Source organism: Nerophis lumbriciformis, linkage group LG37 (genome assembly GCF_033978685.3).
Source record: "Nerophis lumbriciformis linkage group LG37, RoL_Nlum_v2.1, whole genome shotgun sequence".
NCBI classification, from domain to species: domain Eukaryota; kingdom Metazoa; phylum Chordata; class Actinopteri; order Syngnathiformes; family Syngnathidae; genus Nerophis; species Nerophis lumbriciformis.
In genome coordinates, this window is record NC_084584.2 from 3,990,886 (window position 1) to 4,007,609 (window position 16,724).

The following is a 16,724-nucleotide window of genomic DNA, read 5'->3' on the forward strand; positions in this document are numbered from 1 at the left end:
TTATGTATGAAAATCTTTGAGTAGTGTGTATCCGAGCGTTATATATACGAGTGTATACGAGAGCATTTCACTCACATACACGACTGAAATTCTCTCATACACACTACTGAAACGCTCTCATATGCAACACTAAAACACTCTCATACACACTACTGAAACACTCTTAATACTGAAATTCTCTTATACACGCTACTGAAACGCTCTCATACACACTTCTGAAACACTCTTATACACACTACTGAAACGCTCCCATGTACACAAGTGAAATAACTCTCATAAACACTATTGAAACATTCTCGTACACATACGCTCCTATATACGCAAGTATAAAGCTCTCATACACACTACTGCAACACTCTCTTACACACCACTGAACCACTCTTATACACACTACTGAAACGCGCTCACACACACTACTGAACCGCTCCCATACACACTACTTAAACGCTCTCATACACACTGCTAAAACACTCTCGTACACTGCTGAAACACTCTTATATACACAAGTGAAACGCTCTCATACACACTACTGAAACTTACAGCCTTTTAGTCATGTGTGTGAGAGAATATTTTTTCAGTTAATGTGAGAGTGTTTTAGTAGTGTATCTAACAGCGTTTAAGTTATGTGTAGGGATATTTTAAATTTTTTTATGTGAGAGCATTTCAGTAGTGTGTGTGATTTAAAATTTTTTTTATTTCAACCGCCCGACCCGACCCGCGTATAAAATCTAATTTTTTTTTATTTCAACCGCCCGACCCGCCCCGCGGATAAAATCTAATTTTTTTTTTATTTCAACCGCCCGACCCGACCCGCGGATAAAATCGTTTTTTTTTTACTTCAATTGCCCGACCCGACCCGCGGATAAAATCTAATTTTTTTTTATTTCAACCGCCCGACCCGACCCGCGGATAAAATCTAATTTTTTTTTATTTCAATCGCCCGACCCGACCCGCGGATAAAATCTAATTTTTTTTTTTATTTCAATCGCCCGACCCGACCCGCGGATAAAATCTAATTTTTTTTTATTTCAACCGCCCGACCCGACCCGCGGATAAAATCTAATTTTTTTTAATTTCAATCGCCCGACCCGACCCGCGGATAAAATCTATTTTTTTTTATTTCAACCGCCCGACCCGACCCGCGGATAAAATCTCTTTTTTTTTTTTTTTCAATCGCCCGACCCGACCCGCGGATAAAATCTAATTTTTTTTTATTTCAACCTAATAGGTGATGTTGACGTAATTATTAGTACTAATGACTTCTAATGGGTGATGTTGACATCATTATTATTACTAATGACTTCTAATGGGTGTTGTTGACATAATTATTATTACTAATGACTTCTAATGGGTGATGTTGACATCATTATTATTACTAATGACTTCTAATGGGTGATGTTGACATAATTATTATTACTAATGACAACTAATGGGTGATGTTGACATAATTATTATTACTAATGACTCCTAATGGGTGATGTTGACATAATTATTATTACTAATGACTTCTAATGAGTGATGTTAACATAATTATTATTACTAATGACTTCTAACGGGTGATGTTGACATAATATGTACTACTAATGTCACATGTAGGTCATGTTTCTGCTAGCTGGTGCAGGTGTACCTAATAAAGTGGCAACCCAGTGTGTTTTATTTCCCCCCCCAATGTTGACCATATAAGGTCATTCCAGATAATCCCTCAGTACACACTTCCTGGAGGGGCAGGAAGGAGGCAGGAAGGGGGCAGGCAAGGCCTCCTGGGAGGGGGGAGGAGGAAGTCACACTGGGATGATAAGTGTGTGTGTGTGCGTGTGTGTGTGTGTGTGTTTGTGTGTGTGTGTGTGTGTGTGTGTGTGTGTGTGTGTGTGTGTGTGTGTGTGTGTGTGTGTGTGTGTGTGTGTGTGTGTGTGTGTGGTCCTGAAAGACAGCGTCTAGACGCGTGCAGGCCCACCAGAGGAGAAGTGTCATGTCCTCAAAGCGTTGTTGTCCCTGATACCGCCGCCTGGTGTGACGCTACCAAAAAGGGGCGGAGCTAGTTACCGTGCAGCGTGTTGATTGGTGGACAGGTAACGATCAAAAAGAATGTCTTCCCTGGTCGTCACGAGTCAGGATTGGGACGTGCAGCTGTTAAACGTGTCTGGGCGGGGAACAAACGTTGTGGACGGTCTGGTGGTCCCAGCAGACAAGATGGAAGGTTCTAGGCTGTAAACTGTTACAGATGTTGTCTGCTGTCTGCCTGGGCACGCCATCAAGACGTGTGCACGCCCTCAAGACGTGTGCACGCCATCAAGACGTGTGCACGCCATCAAGACGTGTGCACGCCCTCAAGACGTGTGCACGCCATCAAGACGTGTGCACGCCCTCAAGACGTGTGCACGCCATCAAGACGTGTGCACGCCCTCAAGACGTGTGCACGCCATCAAGACGTGTGCACGCCATCAAGACGTGTGCACGCCATCAAGACGTGTGCACGCAGACTTTTATTGCCTTTATGACTTGATATTAAAGTCCCCAAACTAGGGAACCAGTACCTGATGATGATGATGACATGGAACTTGAACTGGTGTAGTAGTTGTAGTTGAGGATTGTTAGTGGTTGACCATGAACATCACCTGTTGTTATTGTGTGAATGTTACACATATGTTGTTATTGTGTGAATGTTACATCAGTTGTTATTGTGTGAATGTTACATATGTTGTTATTGTGTGAATGTTACATCTGTTGTTATTGTGTGAATGTTACACATATATTGTTATTGTGTGAATGTTACATATGTTGTTATTGTGTGAATGTTACATATGTTGTTGTGTGAATGTTACATCAGTTGTTATTGTGTGAATGTGACATATGTTGTTGTGTGAATGTTACATCAGTTGTTACTGTGTGAATGTTACATATGTTGTTATTGTGTGAATGTTACACATATGTTGTTATTGTGTGAATGTTACACATATGTTGTTATTGTGTGAATGTTACATCAGTTGTTATTGTGTGAATGTTACACATATGTTGTTATTGTGTGAATGTTACACATATGTTGTTATTGTGTGAATGTTACATCTGTTGTTATTGTGTGAATGTTATCTGTTGTTATTGTGTGAATGTTACATATGTTGTTATTGTGTGAATGTTACATCTGTTGTTGTTGTGTGAATGTTACATCAGTTGTTATTGTGTGAATGTTACATATGTTGTTATTGTGTGAATGTTACATATGTTGTTGTGTGAATGTTACATCAGTTGTTATTGTGTGAATGTGACATATGTTGTTGTGTGAATGTTACATCAGTTGTTACTGTGTGAATGTTACATATGTTGTTATTGTGTGAATGTTACACATATGTTGTTATTGTGTGAATGTTACACATATGTTGTTATTGTGTGAATGTTACATCAGTTGTTATTGTGTGAATGTTACACATATGTTGTTATTGTGTGAATGTTACACATATGTTGTTATTGTGTGAATGTTACATCTGTTGTTATTGTGTGAATGTTATCTGTTGTTATTGTGTGAATGTTACATATGTTGTTATTGTGTGAATGTTACATCTGTTGTTGTTGTGTGAATGTTACATCAGTTGTTATTGTGTGAATGTTACATATGTTGTTATTGTGTGAATGTTACATCTGTTGTGTGAATGTTACATCTGTTGTTATTGTGTGAATGTTACATCTGTTGTTGTGTGAATGTTACATCTGTTGTTATTGTGAGAATGTTACACATCTGTTGTTATTGTGTGAATGTTACATCTGTTGTTATTGTGTGAATGTTACACATATATTGTTATTGTGTGAATGTTACATCTGTTGTTATTGTGTGAATGTTACATATGTTGTTATTGTGTGAATGTTACACATATGTTGTTATTGTGTGAATGTTACATCAGTTGTTATTGTGTGAATGTTACACATATGTTGTTATTGTGTGAATGTTACATCTGTTGTTATTGTGTGAATGTTACACATATGTTGTTATTGTGTGAATGTTACACATATGTTGTTATTGTGTGAATGTTACACATATGTTGTTATTGTGTGAATGTTACATCTGTTGTTATTGTGTGAATTTTATATCTGTTGTTATTGTGTGAATGTTACATATGTTGTTATTGTGTGAATGTTACATATGTTGTTATTGTGTGAATGTTACATCTGTTATTGTGTGGATGTTACATCTGTTGTTGTGTGAATGTTACATCTGTTGTTATTGTGTGAATGTTACATCTGTTGTTATTGTGTGAATGCTACATCTGTTGTTATTGTGTGAATGTTCTATCTGTTGTTATTGCGTAAATGTTACATCTGTTGTTGTTGTGTGAATGTTACACATATGTTATTGTGTGAATGTTACATCTGTTGTTATTGTGTGAATGTTACATATGTTGTTATTGTGTGAATGTTACACATATGTTGTTATTGTGTGAATGTTACATCTGTTGTTATTGTGTTAATGTTACATCTGTTGTTATTGTGTGAATGTTACATCTGTTGTTATTGTGTGAATGTTACATATGTTGTTATTGTGTGAATGTTACATCTGTTGTTATTGTGTGAATGTTACATCTGTTGTTATTGTGTGAATGTTACATATGTTGTGTGAATGCTACATCTGTTGTTATTGTGTGAATGTTACACATATGTTGTTATTGTGTGAATTTTATATCTGTTGTTATTGTGTGAATGTTACATATGTTGTTATTGTGTGAATGTTACATATGTTGTTATTGTGTGAATGTTACATCTGTTATTGTGTGGATGTTACATCTGTTGTTGTGTGAATGTTACATCTGTTGTTATTGTGTGAATGTTACATCTGTTGTTATTGTGTGAATGCTACATCTGTTGTTATTGTGTGAATGTTCTATCTGTTGTTATTGCGTAAATGTTACATCTGTTGTTGTTGTGTGAATGTTACACATATGTTATTGTGTGAATGTTACATCTGTTGTTATTGTGTGAATGTTACATATGTTGTTATTGTGTGAATGTTACACATATGTTGTTATTGTGTGAATGTTACATCTGTTGTTATTGTGTTAATGTTACATCTGTTGTTATTGTGTGAATGTTACATCTGTTGTTATTGTGTGAATGTTACATCTGTTGTTATTGTGTGAATGTTACATATGTTGTTATTGTGTGAATGTTACATCTGTTGTTATTGTGTGAATGTTACATCTGTTGTTATTGTGTGAATGTTACATATGTTGTGTGAATGCTACATCTGTTGTTATTGTGTGAATGTTACACATATGTTGTTATTGTGTGAATGTTACATCAGTTGTTATTGTGTGAATGTTACATATGTTGTTGTGTGAATGTTACATCAGTTGTTATTGTGTGAATGTTACATATGTTGTTATTGTGTGAATGTTACACATATGTTGTTATTGTGTGAATGTTACACATATGTTGTTATTGTGTGAATGTTACATCAGTTGTTATTGTGTGAATGTTACATCTGTTGTTATTGTGTGAATGTTACACATATGTTGTTATTGTGTGAATGTTACATCTGTTGTTATTGTGTGAATGTTACACATGTTGTTATTGTGTGAATGTTACACATATGTTGTTATTGTGTGAATGTTACATCTGTTGTTATTGTGTTAATGTTACATCTGTTGTTATTGTGTGAATGTTACATCTGTTGTTATTGTGTGAATGTTACATCTGTTGTTATTGTGTGAATGTTACACATATGTTGTTATTGTGTGAATGTTACATCAGTTGTTATTGTGTGAATGTTACATCTGTTGTTATTGTGTGAATGTTACACATATGTTGTTATTGTGTGAATGTTACATCAGTTGTTATTGTGTGAATGTTACATATGTTGTTGTGTGAATGTTACATCAGTTGTTATTGTGTGAATGTTACGCATATGTTGTTATTGTGTGAATGTTACACATATGTTGTTATTGTGTGAATGTTACATCAGTTGTTATTGTGTGAATGTTACATATGTTGTTATTGTGTGAATGTTACATCAGTTGTTATTGTGTGAATGTTACACATATGTTGTTATTGTGTGAATGTTACACATATGTTGTTATTGTGTGAATGTTACATCTGTTGTTATTGTGTGAATGTTACATCTGTTGTTATTGTGTGTGTGTTACATCTGTTGTTATTGTGTGAATGTTACATCTGTTGTTATTGTGTGAATGTTACATCTGTTGTGTGAATGTTACATCTGTTGTGTGAATGTTACATCTGTTGTGTGAATGTTACATCTGTTGTTATTGTGTGAATGTTACATATGTTGTTATTGTGTGAATGTTACATCTGTTGTGTGAATGTTACATCTGTTGTGTGAATGTTACATCTGTTGTTATTGTGTGAATGTTACATCTGTTGTGTGAATGTTACATCTGTTGTGTGAATGTTACATCTGTTGTGTGAATGTTACATCTGTTGTTATTGTGCGAATGTTACATCTGTTGTTATTGTGTGAATGTTACATCTGTTGTTATTGTGTGAATGTTACATATGTTATTGTGTGAATGTTACATCTGTTGTTATTGTGTGAATGTTACATCTGTTGTGTGAATGTTACATCTGTTGTTATTGTGTGAATGTTACATATGTTGTGTGAATGTTACATCTGTTGTGTGAATGTTACATCTGTTGTTATTGCGTAAATGTTACATCTGTTGTTATTGTGTGAATGTTACATCTGTTGTGTGAATGTTACATCTGTTGTTATTGTGTGAATGTTACATATGTTGTTATTGTGTGAATGTTACATCTGTTGTTGTTGTGTGAATGTTACATATGTTGTTATTGTGTGAATGTTACACATATGTTGTTATTGTGTGAATGTTACATCAGTTGTTATTGTGTGAATGTTACATCTGTTGTTATTGTGTGAATGTTACACATATGTTGTTATTGTGTGAATGTTACATCAGTTGTTATTGTGTGAATGTTACATATGTTGTTGTGTGAATGTTACATCAGTTGTTATTGTGTGAATGTTACGCATATGTTGTTATTGTGTGAATGTTACACATATGTTGTTATTGTGTGAATGTTACATCAGTTGTTATTGTGTGAATGTTACATATGTTGTTATTGTGTGAATGTTACATCAGTTGTTATTGTGTGAATGTTACACATATGTTGTTATTGTGTGAATGTTACACATATGTTGTTATTGTGTGAATGTTACATCTGTTGTTATTGTGTGAATGTTACATCTGTTGTTATTGTGTGTGTGTTACATCTGTTGTTATTGTGTTAATGTTACATCTGTTGTTATTGTGTGAATGTTACATCTGTTGTTATTGTGTGAATGTTACATATGTTGTTATTGTGTGAATGTTACATATGTTGTTATTGTGTGAATGTTACATCAGTTGTTATTGTGTGAATGTTACATCTGTTGTTATTGTGTGAATGTTACACATATGTTGTTATTGTGTGAATGTTACATCAGTTGTTATTGTGTGAATGTTACATATGTTGTTGTGTGAATGTTACATCAGTTGTTATTGTGTGAATGTTACGCATATGTTGTTATTGTGTGAATGTTACACATATGTTGTTATTGTGTGAATGTTACATCAGTTGTTATTGTGTGAATGTTACATATGTTGTTATTGTGTGAATGTTACATCAGTTGTTATTGTGTGAATGTTACACATATGTTGTTATTGTGTGAATGTTACACATATGTTGTTATTGTGTGAATGTTACATCTGTTGTTATTGTGTGAATGTTACATCTGTTGTTATTGTGTGTGTGTTACATCTGTTGTTATTGTGTGAATGTTACATCTGTTGTTATTGTGTGAATGTTACATCTGTTGTGTGAATGTTACATCTGTTGTGTGAATGTTACATCTGTTGTGTGAATGTTACATCTGTTGTTATTGTGTGAATGTTACATATGTTGTTATTGTGTGAATGTTACATCTGTTGTGTGAATGTTACATCTGTTGTGTGAATGTTACATCTGTTGTTATTGTGTGAATGTTACATCTGTTGTGTGAATGTTACATCTGTTGTGTGAATGTTACATCTGTTGTGTGAATGTTACATCTGTTGTTATTGTGTGAATGTTACATCTGTTGTTATTGTGCGAATGTTACATCTGTTGTTATTGTGTGAATGTTACATCTGTTGTTATTGTGTGAATGTTACATATGTTATTGTGTGAATGTTACATCTGTTGTTATTGTGTGAATGTTACATCTGTTGTGTGAATGTTACATCTGTTGTTATTGTGTGAATGTTACATATGTTGTGTGAATGTTACATCTGTTGTGTGAATGTTACATCTGTTGTTATTGCGTAAATGTTACATCTGTTGTTATTGTGTGAATGTTACATCTGTTGTGTGAATGTTACATCTGTTGTTATTGTGTGAATGTTACATATGTTGTTATTGTGTGAATGTTACATCTGTTGTTGTTGTGTGAATGTTACATATGTTGTTATTGTGTGAATGTTACACATATGTTGTTATTGTGTGAATGTTACATCAGTTGTTATTGTGTGAATGTTACATCTGTTGTTATTGTGTGAATGTTACACATATGTTGTTATTGTGTGAATGTTACATCAGTTGTTATTGTGTGAATGTTACATATGTTGTTGTGTGAATGTTACATCAGTTGTTATTGTGTGAATGTTACGCATATGTTGTTATTGTGTGAATGTTACACATATGTTGTTATTGTGTGAATGTTACATCAGTTGTTATTGTGTGAATGTTACATATGTTGTTATTGTGTGAATGTTACATCAGTTGTTATTGTGTGAATGTTACACATATGTTGTTATTGTGTGAATGTTACACATATGTTGTTATTGTGTGAATGTTACATCTGTTGTTATTGTGTGAATGTTACATCTGTTGTTATTGTGTGTGTGTTACATCTGTTGTTATTGTGTGAATGTTACATCTGTTGTTATTGTGTGAATGTTACATCTGTTGTGTGAATGTTACATCTGTTGTGTGAATGTTACATCTGTTGTGTGAATGTTACATCTGTTGTTATTGTGTGAATGTTACATATGTTGTTATTGTGTGAATGTTACATCTGTTGTGTGAATGTTACATCTGTTGTGTGAATGTTACATCTGTTGTTATTGTGTGAATGTTACATCTGTTGTGTGAATGTTACATCTGTTGTGTGAATGTTACATCTGTTGTTATTGTGTGAAAGTTACATCTGTTGTTATTGTGCGAATGTTACATCTGTTGTTATTGTGTGAATGTTACATCTGTTGTTATTGTGTGAATGTTACATATGTTATTGTGTGAATGTTACATCTGTTGTTATTGTGTGAATGTTACATCTGTTGTGTGAATGTTACATCTGTTGTTATTGTGTGAATGTTACATATGTTGTGTGAATGTTACATCTGTTGTGTGAATGTTACATCTGTTGTTATTGCGTAAATGTTACATCTGTTGTTATTGTGTGAATGTTACATCTGTTGTGTGAATGTTACATCTGTTGTTATTGTGTGAATGTTACATATGTTGTGTGAATGTTACATCTGTTGTGTGAATGTTACATCTGTTGTTATTGCGTAAATGTTATATCTGTTGTTATTGTGTGAATGTTACATCTGTTGTTATTGTGTGAATGTTACATCTGTTGTTATTGTGTGAATGTTACATCTGTTGTTATTGTGTGAATGTTATCTGTTGTTATTGTGTGAATGTTACATATGTTGTTATTGTGTGAATGTTACATCTGTTGTTGTTGTGTGAATGTTACATCAGTTGTTATTGTGTGAATGTTACATATGTTGTTATTGTGTGAATGTTACATATGTTGTTATTGTGTGAATGTTACACATATATTGTTATTGTGTGAATGTTACATCTGTTGTTGTGTGAATGTTACATCTGTTGTTATTGTGAGAATGTTACACATCTGTTGTTATTGTGTGAATGTTACATCTGTTGTTATTGTGTGAATGTTACACATATATTGTTATTGTGTGAATGTTACATCTGTTGTTATTGTGTGAATGTTACATATGTTGTTATTGTGTGAATGTTACACATATGTTGTTATTGTGTGAATGTTACACATCTGTTGTCATTGTGTGAATGTTACATCTGTTGTTATTGTGTGAATTTTACATCTGTTGTTATTGTGTGAATTTTACATCTGTTGTTATTGTGTTAATATTACATATGTTATTGTGTGAATGTTACATCTGTTGTTATTGTGTGAATGTTACATCTGTTGTTATTGTGTGAATGTTACATCTGTTGTTATTGTGTGAATGTTACATCTGTTGTTATTGTGTGAATGTTACATCTGTTGTTATTGTGTGAATGTTACATCTGTTGTTATTGTGTGAATGTTACATCTGTTGTTATTGTGTGAATGTTACATCTGTTGTTATTGTGTGAATGTTACATATGTTATTGTGTGAATGTTACATCTGTTGTGTGAATGTTACATCTGTTGTTATTGTGTGAATGTTACATCTGTTGTTATTGTGTGAATGTTACATCTGTTGTTATTGTGTGAATGTTACATCAGTTGTTATTGTGTGATTGTTACATCAGTTGTTGTGTGAATGTTACATCAGTTGTTATTGTGTGAATGTTACACATATGTTGTTATTGTGTGAATGTTACATATGTTGTTATTGTGCGAATGTTACATATGTTGTTATTGTGTGAATGTTACATATGTTGTTATTGTGTGAATGTTACATCAGTTGTTGTGTGAATGTTACATCAGTTGTTATTGTGTGAATGTTACATATGTTGTTATTGTGTGAATGTTACATCAGTTGTTATTGTGTGAATGTTACATCTGTTGTTATTGTGTGAATGTTACATCAGTTGTTATTGTGTGATTGTTACATCAGTTGTTGTGTGAATGTTACATCAGTTGTTATTGTGTGAATGTTACACATATGTTGTTATTGTGTGAATGTTACATATGTTGTTATTGTGCGAATGTTACATATGTTGTTATTGTGTGAATGTTACATGTTGTTATTGTGTGAATGTTACATCAGTTGTTATTGTGTGAATGTTACACATATGTTGTTATTGTGTGAATGTTACACATATGTTGTTATTGTGTGAATGTTACATCTGTTGTTATTGTGTGAATGTTACATCTGTTGTTATTGTGTGTGTGTTACATCTGTTGTTATTGTGTTAATGTTACATCTGTTGTTATTGTGTGAATGTTACATCTGTTGTTATTGTGTGAATGTTACATATGTTGTTATTGTGTGAATGTTACATATGTTGTTATTGTGTGAATGTTACATCAGTTGTTATTGTGTGAATGTTACATCTGTTGTTATTGTGTGAATGTTACACATATGTTGTTATTGTGTGAATGTTACATCAGTTGTTATTGTGTGAATGTTACATATGTTGTTGTGTGAATGTTACATCAGTTGTTATTGTGTGAATGTTACGCATATGTTGTTATTGTGTGAATGTTACACATATGTTGTTATTGTGTGAATGTTACATCAGTTGTTATTGTGTGAATGTTACATATGTTGTTATTGTGTGAATGTTACATCAGTTGTTATTGTGTGAATGTTACACATATGTTGTTATTGTGTGAATGTTACACATATGTTGTTATTGTGTGAATGTTACATCTGTTGTTATTGTGTGAATGTTACATCTGTTGTTATTGTGTGTGTGTTACATCTGTTGTTATTGTGTGAATGTTACATCTGTTGTTATTGTGTGAATGTTACATCTGTTGTGTGAATGTTACATCTGTTGTGTGAATGTTACATCTGTTGTGTGAATGTTACATCTGTTGTTATTGTGTGAATGTTACATATGTTGTTATTGTGTGAATGTTACATCTGTTGTGTGAATGTTACATCTGTTGTGTGAATGTTACATCTGTTGTTATTGTGTGAATGTTACATCTGTTGTGTGAATGTTACATCTGTTGTGTGAATGTTACATCTGTTGTGTGAATGTTACATCTGTTGTTATTGTGTGAATGTTACATCTGTTGTTATTGTGCGAATGTTACATCTGTTGTTATTGTGTGAATGTTACATCTGTTGTTATTGTGTGAATGTTACATATGTTATTGTGTGAATGTTACATCTGTTGTTATTGTGTGAATGTTACATCTGTTGTGTGAATGTTACATCTGTTGTTATTGTGTGAATGTTACATATGTTGTGTGAATGTTACATCTGTTGTGTGAATGTTACATCTGTTGTTATTGCGTAAATGTTACATCTGTTGTTATTGTGTGAATGTTACATCTGTTGTGTGAATGTTACATCTGTTGTTATTGTGTGAATGTTACATATGTTGTTATTGTGTGAATGTTACATCTGTTGTTGTTGTGTGAATGTTACATATGTTGTTATTGTGTGAATGTTACACATATGTTGTTATTGTGTGAATGTTACATCAGTTGTTATTGTGTGAATGTTACATCTGTTGTTATTGTGTGAATGTTACACATATGTTGTTATTGTGTGAATGTTACATCAGTTGTTATTGTGTGAATGTTACATATGTTGTTGTGTGAATGTTACATCAGTTGTTATTGTGTGAATGTTACGCATATGTTGTTATTGTGTGAATGTTACACATATGTTGTTATTGTGTGAATGTTACATCAGTTGTTATTGTGTGAATGTTACATATGTTGTTATTGTGTGAATGTTACATCAGTTGTTATTGTGTGAATGTTACACATATGTTGTTATTGTGTGAATGTTACACATATGTTGTTATTGTGTGAATGTTACATCTGTTGTTATTGTGTGAATGTTACATCTGTTGTTATTGTGTGTGTGTTACATCTGTTGTTATTGTGTGAATGTTACATCTGTTGTTATTGTGTGAATGTTACATCTGTTGTGTGAATGTTACATCTGTTGTGTGAATGTTACATCTGTTGTGTGAATGTTACATCTGTTGTTATTGTGTGAATGTTACATATGTTGTTATTGTGTGAATGTTACATCTGTTGTGTGAATGTTACATCTGTTGTGTGAATGTTACATCTGTTGTTATTGTGTGAATGTTACATCTGTTGTGTGAATGTTACATCTGTTGTGTGAATGTTACATCTGTTGTTATTGTGTGAAAGTTACATCTGTTGTTATTGTGCGAATGTTACATCTGTTGTTATTGTGTGAATGTTACATCTGTTGTTATTGTGTGAATGTTACATATGTTATTGTGTGAATGTTACATCTGTTGTTATTGTGTGAATGTTACATCTGTTGTGTGAATGTTACATCTGTTGTTATTGTGTGAATGTTACATATGTTGTGTGAATGTTACATCTGTTGTGTGAATGTTACATCTGTTGTTATTGCGTAAATGTTACATCTGTTGTTATTGTGTGAATGTTACATCTGTTGTGTGAATGTTACATCTGTTGTTATTGTGTGAATGTTACATATGTTGTGTGAATGTTACATCTGTTGTGTGAATGTTACATCTGTTGTTATTGCGTAAATGTTATATCTGTTGTTATTGTGTGAATGTTACATCTGTTGTTATTGTGTGAATGTTACATCTGTTGTTATTGTGTGAATGTTACATCTGTTGTTATTGTGTGAATGTTATCTGTTGTTATTGTGTGAATGTTACATATGTTGTTATTGTGTGAATGTTACATCTGTTGTTGTTGTGTGAATGTTACATCAGTTGTTATTGTGTGAATGTTACATATGTTGTTATTGTGTGAATGTTACATATGTCGTTATTGTGTGAATGTTACACATATATTGTTATTGTGTGAATGTTACATCTGTTGTTGTGTGAATGTTACATCTGTTGTTATTGTGAGAATGTTACACATCTGTTGTTATTGTGTGAATGTTACATCTGTTGTTATTGTGTGAATGTTACACATATATTGTTATTGTGTGAATGTTACATCTGTTGTTATTGTGTGAATGTTACATATGTTGTTATTGTGTGAATGTTACACATATGTTGTTATTGTGTGAATGTTACACATCTGTTGTTATTGTGTGAATGTTACATCTGTTGTCATTGTGTGAATGTTACATCTGTTGTTATTGTGTGAATTTTACATCTGTTGTTATTGTGTGAATGTTACATCTGTTGTTATTGTGTTAATATTACATATGTTATTGTGTGAATGTTACATCTGTTGTTATTGTGTGAATGTTACATCTGTTGTTATTGTGTGAATGTTACATCTGTTGTTATTGTGTGAATGTTACATCTGTTGTTATTGTGTGAATGTTACATCTGTTGTTATTGTGTGAATGTTACATCTGTTGTTATTGTGTGAATGTTACATCTGTTGTTATTGTGTGAATGTTACATATGTTATTGTGTGAATGTTACATCTGTTGTGTGAATGTTACATCTGTTGTTATTGTGTGAATGTTACATCTGTTGTTATTGTGTGAATGTTACATCTGTTGTTATTGTGTGAATGTTACATCAGTTGTTATTGTGTGATTGTTACATCAGTTGTTGTGTGAATGTTACATCAGTTGTTATTGTGTGAATGTTACACATATGTTGTTATTGTGTGAATGTTACATATGTTGTTATTGTGCGAATGTTACATATGTTGTTATTGTGTGAATGTTACATATGTTGTTATTGTGTGAATGTTACATCAGTTGTTGTGTGAATGTTACATCAGTTGTTATTGTGTGAATGTTACATCAGTTGTTATTGTGTGAATGTTACATATGTTGTTATTGTGTGAATGTTACATATGTTGTTATTGTGTATTTACATTATTTTATGTATATTTGCCTTTTCTTTAATACTTCCCCCTTCTATTTACCTTCTTTTAAGTTTATTGACATTATTTTATGTATCTTTGCCTTTTCTTTAATACTTCCCCCTTCTATTTACCTTTTTTTTTATTTATATACATTATTTTATGTATCTTTGCTTTTTCTTTAATACTTCCCCCTTCTATTTACCTTCTTTTACGTTTATTGACATTATTTTATGTATCATCTTTGCCTTTTCTTTAATACTTCCCCCTTCTATTTACCTTCTTTTAAGTTTATTTACATTATTTTATGTATCTTTGCTTTTTCTTTAATACTTCCCCCTACTATTTACCTTCTTTTAAGTTTATTTACATTATTGTATGTATCATCTTTGTCTTTTCGTTAATACTTCCCCCTTCTATTTACCTTCTTTTAAGTTTATTGACATTATTTTATGTATCTTTGCCTTTTCTTTAATACTTCCCCCTTCTATTTACCTTCTTTTAAGTTTATTGACATTATTTTATGTATCATCTTTGCCTTTTCGTTAATACTTCCCCCTTCTATTTACCTTCTTTTAAGTTTATTGACATTATTTTATGTATCTTTGCCTTTTCTTTAATACTTCCCCCTTCTATTTACCTTCTTTTAAGTTTATTGACATTATTTTATGTATCATCTTTGCCTTTTCTTTAATACTTCCCCCTTCTATTTACCTTCTTTTAATTTTATTTACATTATTTTATGTATCTTTGCCTTTTCTTTAATATTTCCCCCTTCTATTTACCTTCTTTTACGTTTATTGACATTATTTTATGTATCATCTTTGCCTTTTCTTTAATACTTCCCCCTTCTATTTACCTTCTTTTAAGTTTATTGACATTATTTTATGTATATTTGCCTTTTCTTTAATACTTCCCCCTTCTATTTACCTTCTTTCAAGTTTATTTACATTATTGTATGTATCATCTTTGTCTTTTCTTTAATACTTCCCCCTTGTATTTACCTTCTTTTAAGTTTTATTTTCATTATTTTATGTATCTTTGCCTTTTTTTAATACTTCCCCCTTCTATTTACCTTCTTTTAAGTTTAATGACATTATTGTATGTATCATCTTTGCCTTTTCTTTAATACTTCCTCCTTCTAATTACCTTCTTTTAAGTTTATTTACATTATTTTATGTATCTTTGCCTTTTCTTTAATACTTCCCCCTTCTATTTACCTTCTTTTAAGTTTATGACATTATTTTATGTATTTTTGCCTTTTCTTTAATACTTCCCCCTTCTATTTACCTTCTTTTAAGTTTATTGACATTATTTTATGTATTTTTGACTTTTCTTTAATACTTCCCCCTTCTATTTACCTTATTTTAAGTTTATTGACATTATTTTATGTATCTTTGCCTTTTCTTTAATACTTCCCCCTTCTATTTACCTTCTTTTAAGTCTATTTACATTATTTTATGTATCGTTGCCTTTTCTTTAATATTTCCCCCTTCTATTTACCTTCTTTTACGTTTATTGACATTATTTTATGTATCATCTTTGCCTTTTCTTTCATACTTCCCCCTTCTATTTACCTTCTTTTAAGTTTATTTACATTATTTTATGTATTTTTGCCTTTTCTTTAATACTTCCCCCTTCTATTTACCTTCTTTTAAGTTTATTGACATTATTTTATGTATCATCTTTGCCTTTTCTTTAATACTTCCCCCTTCTATTTACCTTCTTTTAAGTTTATTTACATTATTTTATGTATATTTGCCTTTTCTTTAATACTTCCCCCTTCTATTTACCTTCTTTTAAGTTTATTTACATTATTTTATGTATATTTGCCTTTTCTTTAATACTTCCCCCTTCTATTTACCTTCTTTTAAGTTTATTGACATTATTTTATGTATCATCTTTGCCTTTTCTTTAATACTTCCCCCTTCTATTTACCTTCTTTTAAGTTTATTTACATTATTGTATGTATCATCTTTGTCTTTTCTTTAATACTTCCCCCTTTTAT

At 31.9% G+C, this 16,724-nt stretch overlaps 1 protein-coding gene across 3 annotated transcripts in view; it reads right to left on the reverse strand.

The window, feature by feature from the left end:
• ubl3a (ubiquitin-like 3a) overlaps nt 1-16,724 on the reverse strand; it is an 84,988-nt gene that overhangs the window by 15,731 nt on the left and 52,533 nt on the right. The gene's annotated exons all lie outside the window — the stretch shown is intronic.